The following is a 13,893-nucleotide window of genomic DNA, read 5'->3' on the forward strand; positions in this document are numbered from 1 at the left end:
AGATGCATTCTGCAGGTGTGATATGGAAACAGGGAACTTGACTACTTGCCATATTCTTAAACAAATTCTTGTCTCCCTGAAGCAAAATTAGAATTTACAAATACTCCTGTTAACAACTGTCCTAATTAAATTCACATGTAAGATTATTAATTAAAGATGACATTTGTGAAAAAGGCTGAAAACACTTTGATTTTTTCAGTGATAATTCCCTTATGCAAATGGCTATATTTCTATAATATAATGAATTTGTGTAGATTCTATTTGTACTAGTTACTTTTCTGTTGCTGTGATGAGACACAATGACCAAATTCACTTATAGAATGAACAATTTCTTTGACTTATTAGAGATAAGAGTCTATGATAGCAGAGAGGCATAGTAAGAAGCAGCTCAGGCATGGTGGGAGGCTCACATCTCTAATAGCAACAAGAAGGGCAAAGAGCAAACTGGAGGTCAAATGAGGTTATATAATCTCAAAGCCTGACCTGATGATATGCTTCCTCCAGCAAAGCTGCTCCACCTAAACCTCCCCAAACTGCAGCATCAACTTGGAAGCAAATGTAAAGACCTAGAGACTGATATTGGGGTTCAAGCTTCAAGCTGAAGATCAGAAAAGCAAAGCAGCCAAGATACTAGCTCTTTTGCCTCTATCTCAGGCTGAAAATGTTGATTCTGTCTCCATGAGCTCTCACCAAGCCTCAGATTCTGTCTCTCCTCAGCATGGCTGGAAAATCAATGCCTTCCTATCCTCAATGTAGCTGGAGAATGAATGCCTGAGACTGACTAAGGAAGACCCTGCTCCTGTCTTATATACCTCTCTAATGCTGGGATGAAAGATGCGAGCTCTGTTATTCTTTTATGCTGATTCAATCTCATGTAGTCCTGGGTGGCCTTGAACTCAGAAAGATCCATCTAACTTTGTCTCCTGAGTACTGGGATTAAAAGTGTGTGCTACTACTAGTGTGGCTTCTATGACTAACTAGTAAGACTGCTTTGCTATTTTGATCTCCAATGGTTTTAATAAATCATAAACAATATATCACTGCAAGCAAGTATTTAAATGGCCACAGAACTATATGTATGACATTATCATTCAAACCACCACCTTCCATTCTCTGACATCTATAGGCTCAAGGCTGTCTCAGAATGTAAAACAATGTTAGTTCAACTTTAAAAGTCATCCTTTAAAGTCACAACAACTGTTGAAAGATCCAAAGACTTTTCTCAGACTCAAGGCAAGATCTTAATTGTAACCCCCCTATTAAAAAGAGAAAGAGAGGGAGGGAGGAGAGAGAGAGAGAGAGAGAGAGAGAGAGAGAGAGAGAGAGAGAGAGAGAGAGAGTTCCAGCATATAATGGCACAAAATATACATTATCATTCCAAAAGAGACGGATGAGGGCATAGTGAGAAAAGACTGAAATTTCAGTCAGCAGGGTAAGCAGCAGATCCTATAAGTTCATGTCCCTATCTTTGCATTTTGCAACATGTATCTCTCTCTTGGGCTGATTGTATTTACTGTCTGCTGATCTCCTTGTCAGATAACCTATGACTCTAGAATATCCAAAATCTTGGGGTCTCCATTGCAACCCAGGTTTCATCTTCACAGCTTCACAAAATGGCCTCTCAGGGTCTCCTGCCCTTTCAGGTTCTTCGTGCTGAGTACCTTTGCTGCATGCTGCCTGGACTCATAAACTCCGTGAAAGAATGGGAGAAGAATCTGCAAGCTCCCAATTTTGTTACAAAACCCTATCATGCTTTATTGATTGTGAGACTTATGAACACTTTTTTTTGAACCACCAAAACTGTATCTTCTGTGAGAAAGTCTGCAGAAAGGTATATAAGAGAAACAAGACAATGAAGCAAAACCAGATGAAGATAAGCGGACAAAGGTTTGTAATCAACTCTGGCCAAGCATGTTTGCCCTGGAAAGGAGTGGAGTAACCGTATCCTAAGGATGTGCAGAACCCCAGACACTTAACGGAAACTGTACACTCCTATGTTCTATAGCCATTATGTATCAGCACCAACATGCCTCCAAGGAGTCAGATTTGGTCAAGAGCCAAGTCCTAAAGAAATCTACTCATTCATTTTCAACTGACTATGGCCATAAGGCTTATTTTTTTCTGAGTCATTTTTCTCTAAATGATTAAACCAAAGTATAAATCCTAATGCAGAACTTAATTTAAAGGTTACCAAACAAAATTCCAACTTCATTTTCTTTACTAGTTACAGTTTTAAAAATTCTCCAGTGTTGCAGATTGGTTTCTGATACTTTAATACACACATTTAAGCTTGGCTTGTCTGTTCTATTTTTAATTGTTGTTACAATTTGTGCATATAGGTATGTATACAAATAATTCTCTTATATATAATTCTCCTAATATATAGTCTAATATACTATAATATATGCAATAATTAATATATCAATTTATGATTCATTATATATTTTTTCCATAGACACAAAAATACAACCTCTTCAGTCTATATAATGTTACTTATATGCTTACATTTTCAGGACTGACTATTTGTTATTGTATAGTCCTTCCCAGAGGAAGACGATTTCTCCCAGTCTCAGCATTCCTTGTTTGCCTGTGATTCTTTGTATAGGGTGTGAGGCCTCTATTCCAGCATGATTATTGGTGTCTTCCTTGTACAGGTCATGTTTAGGCAACCATGTTGATGAGACTTTTTTGGAATAGTCTCTGACATTCCTGGGAGACACAACTTCGCAGCAAACTCCATGCTCCTCTGTCTGCCTCCTTTGCCACAAGGATCCCCAAGCCTTAGGGAAAAAGTTGTGTTGTAGTTAGTATCATTTGGCATGTGGTTCCATCAGTTTGCATTTTGATTGGTTGTGTTTTTTTGTAATAGTTTCTGTAAGTTGCAAAGAGAAGTTTCCTTGATAAGGGGTGAGAATTATACTTATCTGTGGATATAAGGACAGATACATAGAATATAGTTAGTGATGACACTAGTTTGTAGGTTCTCTTCCAAGTTCGATGACTTGACAAGCCATAGGTAGTTGGCTAGGTTTCTAACACCAGGCAAGATTTCCATCTTGTGCAGATCATAAATCCAATCAGAGAGCTATTGGTAGCCACCAAGATATGCCTGCGAGCACCACCAAGGTAACTGCATGCACCATTAGGGTTATCATTCCATACTGGTTATTGTTGTGTTTCATAGGCAAACTAAACTGTTGGTTGCTTCCTTCCTTTGGAAGCTTACATGGCATCTTCTAGTACCATGAAAGCTAGTCCTCAGGAAGGATTGGGTCAGTTCCAGGGCCTCTGGGCCCTATGTCTGAAGTACATGGTGTCTTCAGCAATTAGGCCTTACCTTCTGCTTCTAGAGAGCCATCAAAAGCAACAGCGATAGGACATAAATATTTTGTGATAGGACATAAATAATTGTCTCTTGAACAAACTCCGACCAACAACTGTTTTCTCCCACCCACACATTGTTAGGTTTTAGTATAATTACAATTCTCCCCTTTCTTTCCTTCAAACCCACCAACAAACCCCTCCCATCTCTCTTTTAAATTAACGCCCCCTTTCATTAATTGCTGTTGCATACATATGTGTAAACATGTGTATATACATTATATACACATTTGTATTTCTCAATATTGCCTGATCAGTCTGTAAAAGGTTCCTTGGATGTATGTTTTCAGGGCTAACCATTTCGCCCCGGACAAGCAATTGGTGTTCTCTTCTCTGGAGAAGGCCACATATCCTCCTCCTGGCTTTCCTCAATTGCCTATAGTGTCTCATTGTGGCCTCATGGGCTTTTCCTTGTCCACTTTGACTTTCCATTTGTGTTGTTCAGCTCACGTTTGGATAGGCATGTATGTGGGACTATGAGGGTATAATTTCTGACATAATGAGCAGACATAGTCTCCCAGAAAACTCCCTGATCGTCAGGCTCTTAAATATTTCTGCTCCCTTTTCCACAATATTTCTGGAACCTGAGGTGCAAGAGTATATTATAGGTGTATACACTGGGAATGGGTTCCACAGCTCTGCATTTTGACTGGTTGTGATTTTCTATTGTGGTCTCTCTATCTGTTGCAAAGAGAAGTTTCTTTGAATAGGGATGAAGACTACACTTGTCTGTAGGTATAAGGGCAAATGTTTGTAGATTGTTGTTAGGGATGATGCTGGCTTAGTGAATTAGTGATTGTAGATTCTCTCAAATATCCACAACTTCACCATCAGTGAGTAGTTAGCTAGGAATGCAGTTACAAAGCATGGTTTTTCTTATTGAGTGGGTCTTAAGAGCAATTAGAGAGCTATTGACTATCACTAAGGTAAGGTGCTATCATGCACCCTGGTGCCCTTGAATCACATTAGTATCATCTTTTTTTATTCTGTTGCTCTCTAGGAGCAAAAAATACCTTAGCCTCTCTTTCAGAAGTTGGGCACTTTGATGGGTGGGGTCTTGCCTGTAGACACACTTTCCTTTATTCCAATGGAATGTAGGCCTGTCCTTAGTGACACAAATCTCTTTAATAATTTCAGTCTTTCTTCTAATGCTAGCCTTGGCTGTAACATAGGCATCTTAGTGGTTTCTTTCTCTCCAAACTATATGTTTCACATTTCTTTATGCTGCAGTTTCTCTTTTTCATTGTAGAACCGCATAAGTGTTATCAGTAAAACCACAGATTCAACACTACGCTGTCTTAAAATTTCCTCCACCAAAGAAATTAGCCCATTACTTTTCAAATGTGCCTCATGGCATGAGCAGAAGGTAGCCAGATGCCATGCCAAAATATCACAGGGACTTTAGCCCACTTTCTGTTAAAGTCCTGGATTCCCAATGAAACATTTGGTCCAGGCTTCTACAGTTCTCATTGCTCTCAGCATTACCATCTTCCAGGTTTCTACTAGCAAGTTCCTTTAATCTCTGCTTACAGCATTCATCTGCTTTTCTCACTCAGAGTTCCAAAGTCTTCTACATTCCTCCAAAACCCAAAACAATTGGGTTCTTCATAGCAATACCTCACTGTCTGGTACCAACTTCTGTCCTAGCTTGTTTTCTGTTACTGTGATAAGCACCATGGCTAGAAGCAACTTTGGAGGGAAAGGTTTATTTCAGGTTGCAGATTACAGTTTATCATCAAAAGAAGCTTAGGCAGAAACCAAATACAAGAACTAAAGCAGAGACCATGGAAGAAATCTGCTTATCGGCTTGTTCCCAGAATCACATTCAGCTACCTTTCTTATACCTCCCCAGACTTCACTGCTCAAAGTGGACTAGACCCTCTTACATCAATCATCAATCAAGAAAATGGCTCACACATACACCCTAAGGCCAATCTAATGGAGACAATCCATTAGGTGAGTTTTTCCTCTTCTCAGGTATGAAAAAAGTTGATCAGCATAGCACACTATTCAAGCATGTTTGCTTAATGTTGGGGATGCAAAGGGAACTGTTTTAGACAGTTTTAGACAGTTTAGATCCATTGGCAATGTTTTCAAAGAGTTTCATATCTAAACTAAGTTTTGTGTGTTTTTAATTTATTTCAAATGTTCACAGTTCCTTAATTTTGTATTTAAATCCAGTGAAAGAACTAACCAGTATAGGACTGTTCCAGACCCCCTGAACAAGGGTGTCAGTTTGCAGGTCTGGTTTATCTATGGGGCCTCTGGTAATGGATCAATATTTATCCCTAGCATGCAAATGGACTTTAGGTGCCCACTCCACATAGAAGGATTCTCTCTCAGCCTAGACGCAGAGGGGAGGGGCTATGCTCTGCTCCAAACGATATGACACTTTGAAGATTCCCCCATGGAAGGCTTCACCATCCCTGGGGAGCAGAAAGGGGATGGGAATAGGGGGGGCAGTGAGGGGCAGGGGAGGAGGGGAGGGAGAAGGAACTGGGATTGATATGTAAAAAAATCTTGTTTCTAATTTAAATAAAAAAATAAAATGAAATTGCCTTTTTGTTTTGGTACCTTATGTTCTCTCCATTCCTTTCATGGTATCTGTCTTCTAATGTACTATAGGCATGCCTCAGAGGTACCTCAGGCTCTGTTCTAGATTACTGTACACAAAAATATAATAAATCAGGTCACGAATATAAAAAATGATGCTATATGTTGAAAAGGTTTAATTCAGTCTTCTTGAGCTTTACATCCTGATGGCAACCACTTCTAACAGAATTATATTTTTGTTTGCTCTGAGTACATGATTTAGGAATAAGTACAATAAACATAAGCATTTTTGAGTCAGTCCTCCTAGGCATCTGAGTCATATCTTTTAGACACTTAACCTCTGTTTCATCTCTAGTTAGAAATAATTTATTTATCAGAATAAGACTAATGAAAAGCTGGTATAAGTTTTCCTCTTTTTCACCAGTTACTGGCACTTCTGTGCACATATGCAGATCTGCCCTTGAGTTGGTCAAGCATTCCTTTGTATTATATGTACTGGTCCCAGGTAAGAAAAACACAGCACTATGATTACTCATTTTTGTTTCTTGAAGTATACTGCATGAACTAAGCTTGCCACCCATCATAATGACACTTGTTTGTATGCTTGAGTTCACTGTGTGCTGCTTGAGAAGACTGGAGTCAGGCCATCTTGTCATATTCTGATGGTGTAAGATTTTCTTACATAGATTGGGTGGCTTAGACAAGAACCTAATTCAAAATTTTACATGGACAATTGCTTTAGTAAAAAGATTTATGGAAAATGGAGGATCATTATCAACAGTGTGTAAAATGGTAAAATATATTTCTTTGACATGTGACAATATTCTTAGGACATATATTTTGTGATCATTCAGGAAAGTTAATCTATTTTTTTTTATTCTTCTCTCATACAATACACCCCAACTGCAGCCTCCCCCACTTAACTTCTCTCCCATATCTACTGCTCCTTCATTTCTCTTTGAAAAGATCAGGTCTCCCAAGGATATAGACTGAGAGCCAGCACAACAAGATGCAATAAGACTGTGCACAAATTCACATATTAAATTTAGATGAGGTTACCCTGTAGGAGGAAAGAGATCCCCAGAATAACAAAAACATTGAGAGATACCCCAACTCCCACTATTAGGAGTCCCCCCAAATCACAAGTTAAACAATGGTAGCACATTTGCAGAGGACTTAGCACAGATGCAGACTTGGTGATTGCTGCTTCAGTCTCTGTGAGCCCCTGTGAGCCCTGCTTAGTGGGCCCTAGTGGTATCTTGACCCACCCCTTTGGCTTCTGCAAACCTTCTTCCTCTTCTTCTGTAGGGTTGCCTGAGCTCTACCTAAAGTTTGGCTGTGGATCTCTGCCTCTGCTCCCACCACCTTCTGGCAGATAATGGGCTAGGTATCAATCTATGAGGAAATTGGAATACCATTAGGAATCATTTTATTGACTTTGTTTGTTTGTTTTTGTTTTTGGTCAGTCATGTTTGGTTTTGCCCCAGGTTTCTGGGCCATCCACTTTCTGGTTCCAGGCCATCCAGGCAGTATCAGGCATGGGCTAGCTCTTTGTGGACCACCTTAGACCAGTCATTTGTTGGCTGGGAGTCCAAAGGCTCCAAAGCCAACATTGCCTCAGCACATTTTACAGGCAGGACAGGTTGTAAGTTTTGTGGCTGGGTTGTTGTCCCAGTCCAACTACTGGAAGGAAGCTTGCCTGGTTACAGAACATGGCTGGTTCAGGTTCTGTATCCTCTATTACTAGGCATCCTCACTAGTATAATATTTAGTATGAAAATCGAAAGGTTATCAATTTGTTGCCAGGAAGATTAATACAGTATTGAGTTAAATGTTTTTTCTTATCTACATTGACTTAATTTTCTTTAATTAGCATGTACTATTAGCAGCAAAAAAGCATTCTATGTGTGAAGTATGAAGTCTGTTCATCTTATTACAGAAATTCACTTTGATTTCCCATCTGTCTTGGGAGTCCTATTTTAGATATTTAAATTCTCTCTATAGGTAAGACCACAGCACAATATAATTAAGGAGATAGAGTTCTCATTGACTTAATTATTGCTACAGACACACAAGAATCAATTCATTAAACACAGGTCTATTTTACATTTGAAAAGTTGTCAAATCGTTTCACTATTCATATATATGTACATATATATCATGTATTCTATGCATGCATACACATATGTTTTTGCATGAGTATTCTATTCAATACTCTCTATTTCAATATCATTAAAGACTACATGCTATGCTATTTCTTTGTTTGAAAAGAAACTGTGTACCTTTGAGTAAAATAATTGAGTTTTTCCTTTGGATAATACACTGCAGTGTATTATCCAAAGGAAATAAGCTTTCTTTGTTGTATACATACCTAAAGATTATCTGTGATAGAAACCCAAGGTTAGGGTCACAAACATTCCCACCTGAGTGGCCAGTCTCTCCACACAGAACAAGGATGTCTACCAGGCCCAAGCTGCTGCCAAGGGCCATATCTGCATGTAGGGGCCCTGACTCCTATCCACTCACCCCAGGTGGGTGGCTCCAGGGACCCAGGCCGTGGGTTGACATACCTTTTGGACTTGCTTGAAACGATAATTCCAGTGGGAATTCAGTGATGGTGGTGTACCAGAAGCCATCGGCCTTGAACTTGAGCCAGTGACTCACTGCAATGAACATTTGCCAGTAAAACTAACGGGACAAACAGGTATACCGCATGGCACACTAAAGCCTCCATTGCCACCAGGACGAATGAAGAAGTGTTGGAGAAACAAGAAAGAAGAAACAAAGAGATTTTTCTGTCACTGTTTTTTTTTTCTTCTGTTCTTTGTTTGCTTTGATTTGTTTCATTATGTAGGGGTGTGTGGCAGAGATGAAAGAAGGATGGGGGGACTGGTAGGTTGAATGGAATTAGGATGCAGGATGTGAAACTCCCACAGAGTTAATAGAGAAGTTATTTTAAAAAGATTATCTGTGAAACATTGATGTTTCTCTTATGAATTAGAAAGTTCTACTTCTATAGTCTAGATTTTGAAAAGTAAAATAAGAATACATAGCTCTATTCTTTCAGTCTTTCTCAAACATTTCATGGCTGCTACACACAAAGCCCCTTTGCAAATTACTTGGAGTTTCTTATTTTGATATAAATACACACAAACAAACTAGTGTTTTAATGAGAAAACTTAAGTGGAATTTAAATATAAATGGACTTTAAAATGCTATGCTTGAAAATTAAAGTATTATCTACTAATAAATCATCACTTTTTACATAATTGTATTTTCTCAATTGCTTAATAACTTGGTCCATATTAGATGTGTAATAACAAGCTTTAACAATACTAATGATGTATTTTATATAATGTTGTAGGAAATCTCTTAAATGTCACTTCATATCCTCAAATTATCTAAACAGGAAAAAAGTAGTAGATTCTCTGAGTTTCTGGTGTTATAAGAAAATGATCATTTTATTGACTTTTTTGTTATTTCTCTCCTTGAAAGACATAATAACCAATTCAATACAGTCATAAGGTCACAAATTCCCTTTAGATGTCTTTTCATCCATTTATTTTCTGTTCCTCTGAACACAAATGTTACTATAAAGTATATCTGTCTTATTAATCTCACCACTTTTTCTCACCTGAGATATTAGACATTGTGTTCTATCAACTTTTTCCCTGGCTGGAATGTTTTACTCACTATATTAAGACAAAACTATTGAAGGCAGTAATGGACATCTCACCTATGTTCTGAATGGAACGACAGTTGACACAGGCCTGCAAATAAGGCTCAAAACTACCACAAAGAAAAGAATTGCTTCCTAGTTCACTGCAAGCAGCAGTCTACATTAAAATCTCTACTCTTGGCACTAGAGAGACACTTAGGTGATTAAGAACTCAAGCTTCTCTTGAAGAGACCTGAGTATAGTTCTCAGAGCTCACACCAGAAGGCACAAACGGCCTGCATTTTCATCTCCAGGAGATCTCATGCCTCTAGGCTCCTTGGTCACTATACTCATACATACCTAGCTTATACAGACATACCCAGACTTAAACATTAAGATTGGTGCACTCATTTTGAGATTATACTCAGCCGAGTCTTTTCTGAGAGCCCTCTTATTATTTGCTGACATCACACATGCCAAATAAAATATCTGCCCCATGCAGAAGGGATCAGAGGGTGAGGTGCTAGTTCTTGCTCATTGCTGGCTACTAACAGCACACCGGTCAGTCTCTCACCTTGGGTACCCACTCTCAGAAGTTCATCCTGTTTACCAGAATTGAGTGCATCTCTTGGGTTCATCAGTAGCACTTTTTTTTCTCTAATTCCGAAGTCAATGAATTTTTTCATGTTCTAAAATCTAAATACATTTTTGTGTTTGGTTTTACAGTCTTTAATCTTAAAATCATGTATGTTTTCATATTCAAAGGACTATAAAAATGGTTGTAATGTTTAGAAAGATATCCATCTGAATTATTCATATATGCCATGCTATTTTCCTGTAGTCACAATTGACATTTGTTCTTCATGGTGTCCATTACCTTCTGCTGTCTGTGGAATAATAGAAATGATATAAATTGGACAAGGAGTCAAATATTAAAGATTTTCTTCAAGTATTAAATTCCTTTTTACTTATTTATTTATTTTAAATTCGGGGCAACGTCAATATTCTGTTTCAAGTTCATGACCCTTTGAAAATGAACGTGATGCCATCCTAAAGCCATGCACACGTACTAGGCTTTTCTCCTGCACCTCTTATAGAAGACTTTAAGACACACACATGCAGATCTCAGCAGCACATGTCTCATGCAATTATAGAAGACAGGGAAGAGACAGACAGAGACTAAGAAGCGGAGGCTCAATGATAAGCATGCTATTCCTGCCCTCACTGAAGCACATTAGATCAGTGTTTCCCATCCTCATAATCACCTTATCATGAGCATTTTCCTTCTTGCCATGTCATTTCCCTCTCTCTTTGTAATACTGTGTGCTTACTGCATGGCAGGCCTCAAAATTCACTCCTTTCCTAGGGAAATTAAAGGAAGTATATATTTGAATAGAACTCTAATCCACAGCATAATTACCCGATTAAGCCCAGGTAAGTCAATAATACTATTAGCATGGTAAAATATTAGATTTCACTCATGGAAGAGCACCTGTCACATCCAAGCAGTTAGTAACATAGATGCATATCACCCACATGTCCCAGAAAGCTGTTCTTTCTTACAGTACCGGCCAGCTACCAACTTCAAGCTTTAAAGCTATTTTCAGAGAAAGGCTGTAGGGAAAATTCCCATGTACCTGTAGTGCTGACCACATCCACTTGGGCGTGTTCACAGGTATGTGGAAAGGATGGAATAAAAGATCTGGGAAGGAGGCTCTAGCTCTCTTTCAGGGTTCCAGTGGGTTCTCCAAAGGTTGCTGAGCTAACGTGGGCTTTTGGTGTAAGTACTCTTTCACAATAAAATAGCAATCTTATTCTTATCACGTTTCCTGTTATATTTCCATAACAAAAGGCTTTGCTACTTCTGAGGGTGTGAACCAAAAGAAGAAAACAGCAGTAACTTCCAGTTCCTTCCTTTCTTCTAGGGGCCTTCAGCCCCATTATAAATGCAGAGACAAGAACCAGAGGTGGATTTTCAGTAACATCAGCAGTTGAAAAAAAACCTGCTTGCTCACTGTGCTTACAGTGTTTTGAGGTGTGGACAGAATGAAACAGAACTATAATAATTATTCAAAATGATGAAAATAATTTTACTATTTTAGTATCTCTCTCTCTCTCTCTCTCTCTCTCTCTCTCTCTCTCTCTCTCTCGTGTGTGTGTGTGTGTGTGTGTGTGTGTGTGTGTGTGTGTGTGTGTGGGAATCTGTGCAAATGGGAAAAAATAGTGTCCAAACACCAAAGAACACTGATACAGATACTCCAAAGGTTCCTGTGCCTTCATTAGAACCTATGCTCCTGATTTCCCATGGTCATATTCACATTTGAAGGCTATTTCTAACACAGCTGGGCCCTACCTTTTTCCTTTTCATCCTTGATCTGGGCAGATTCGGAGAGTGGTTTACAATGACTGAGGATTTTGTGCTCTGGAAAATCCTCTACAATATCTCAGGTCTAACTCTTAAGAGTGAAGTGATCTGAGCCCAGTGTATTGTTTCAGCTCCAGTTTTCCTGTCCACAAAAGTGACACAAAGCTAAATTTGTCTCCTTGTTATGATTAAATAGCACAGTGCCTTGGTCTTTTGCCAGACATACAGATGTGGAATTATGCTACATGGTAGGAAGCAGAGACACCCTGGTGATTCCCTCATTGGTGGGATGTTGAATCCAAAAGCATCTATCATTTTATTTGTTTTTTAAACAAAAGCACCATGGCTTAAGGGGATCCCTGTGAACTTATAAACATGTCATATTAGGAGATATATTACATAACTGTCACTGTAGTCTATCCAGCTGAGTTTTATGGTTCACTGTGAAATGCATTATTGGCAGTAATAAAAAAAAGAAAGCAATAAACTACTGATTCATGGAACAACATGGGTGAACTAACACATTATACAGACTGACATAAACAAAGGTTATAATCCATGGATATGCATAGAGTACAACAGAATTATAAGCATAGTTCAAAATGATGAAAATTATTTTACAATTTTCCTTTTCTCTTTTCAGATTTCACACAAGTCAGACCATGTAACTGGAGATACTGGAGCCGGATAATGCTTAAGGCAGGAAGTACACCTTGACCATACATGCTTAGTTTTGCATATTTCCCTAAGAAGGGTACAAATGAAGTTCTAGGTGATAAAATAGTCTCCAAAATGGTGTGAGTTACACTATCCCATGTATTTCTCAAAACTGGGAGACAATTAAAATCTGGGCAGTTCACTGTATAAAATATATTTCAATATAGAATATCATGTGATGTTATTGAGGGTATTTCAATTGTACTCACATCTCTGAATATGTTCTGGAATGTTCACAGATGGAAAAATGTGTAAACCTTAAACCTTATTATGGAGAACTGTCAGTGACAAAGTAGCCACACTTATGACACAAAATCATGCTTTGAAAAATTGTAGAAGCTGTTGATATTCATGTGGAAATCTTATTCTCACCACTGTATATATGTTTAAATATTTTACATAACAAAATTCCAGAGGAAAGGCATCATCACAATTAATTTCCCCTTTTATAAAAGAAAATTGAGGAAAAACAGAACATTACTTTGTCAAGTTCCAAGAACCGGCTCCTAGGTTCAACCAAAACAGGGCTGTTAAGACATTACCCTAAAGAGACATTTGTGTCCTTTCATCTGGCTTCAGACTATTGGACAACAGATCCCAAGAAATTGTAATTGAAAAATAATTTGCTGGGAAGGAAAAGGCTGAAGCTCTGTGCCTGATAGGGATAGCAGGACAGAGTCTGGAGCATGGACAATGATGATGGCTGGGACCACAGTTTGACCAGTACTGCTTAATTATACAAACCTCCTGCCATTTATTTAGACCTGAACCTCATATCATGTCCCCAAAGATGAATTTGGGGCACTAGACCTCTTAGTTCCTCTTCTCAGTGTAGAGACATCGACTAACACGCCCCCCCCCCCAAATTGTTGAGGACAGGTGTCTTAACCTACTTCCTTGGGAATACCAGAGCTCAGGATCTGACCTTCTCTACTTCAGGAACACCTCAGTCTTCCTCTAATTTCAAGTAAGCACAATATTTGCTACTACTGTCTGGGAAGGTTGATTTTTTAAAGGAACACCAAGAATGCATGAAGGTGCTTACGCAATAAATTTTGGTCACATTGCTTCTACTCAGCTTATATGGTTCTGCCTACCTCCTCTCCATATAGCTCGTACAATTAGTTGCTTGCCCCTTAACTCAATTGTTTTTAGATTTCAACTTTATTATTTAGTTATTACTCAGAATTCAGAAATCAAATGAATGCAAAGATTAGAG

This window comes from Cricetulus griseus, chromosome 8, assembly GCF_003668045.3.
Source record: "Cricetulus griseus strain 17A/GY chromosome 8, alternate assembly CriGri-PICRH-1.0, whole genome shotgun sequence".
In the NCBI taxonomy this organism is placed as follows: Eukaryota; Metazoa; Chordata; class Mammalia; order Rodentia; family Cricetidae; genus Cricetulus; species Cricetulus griseus.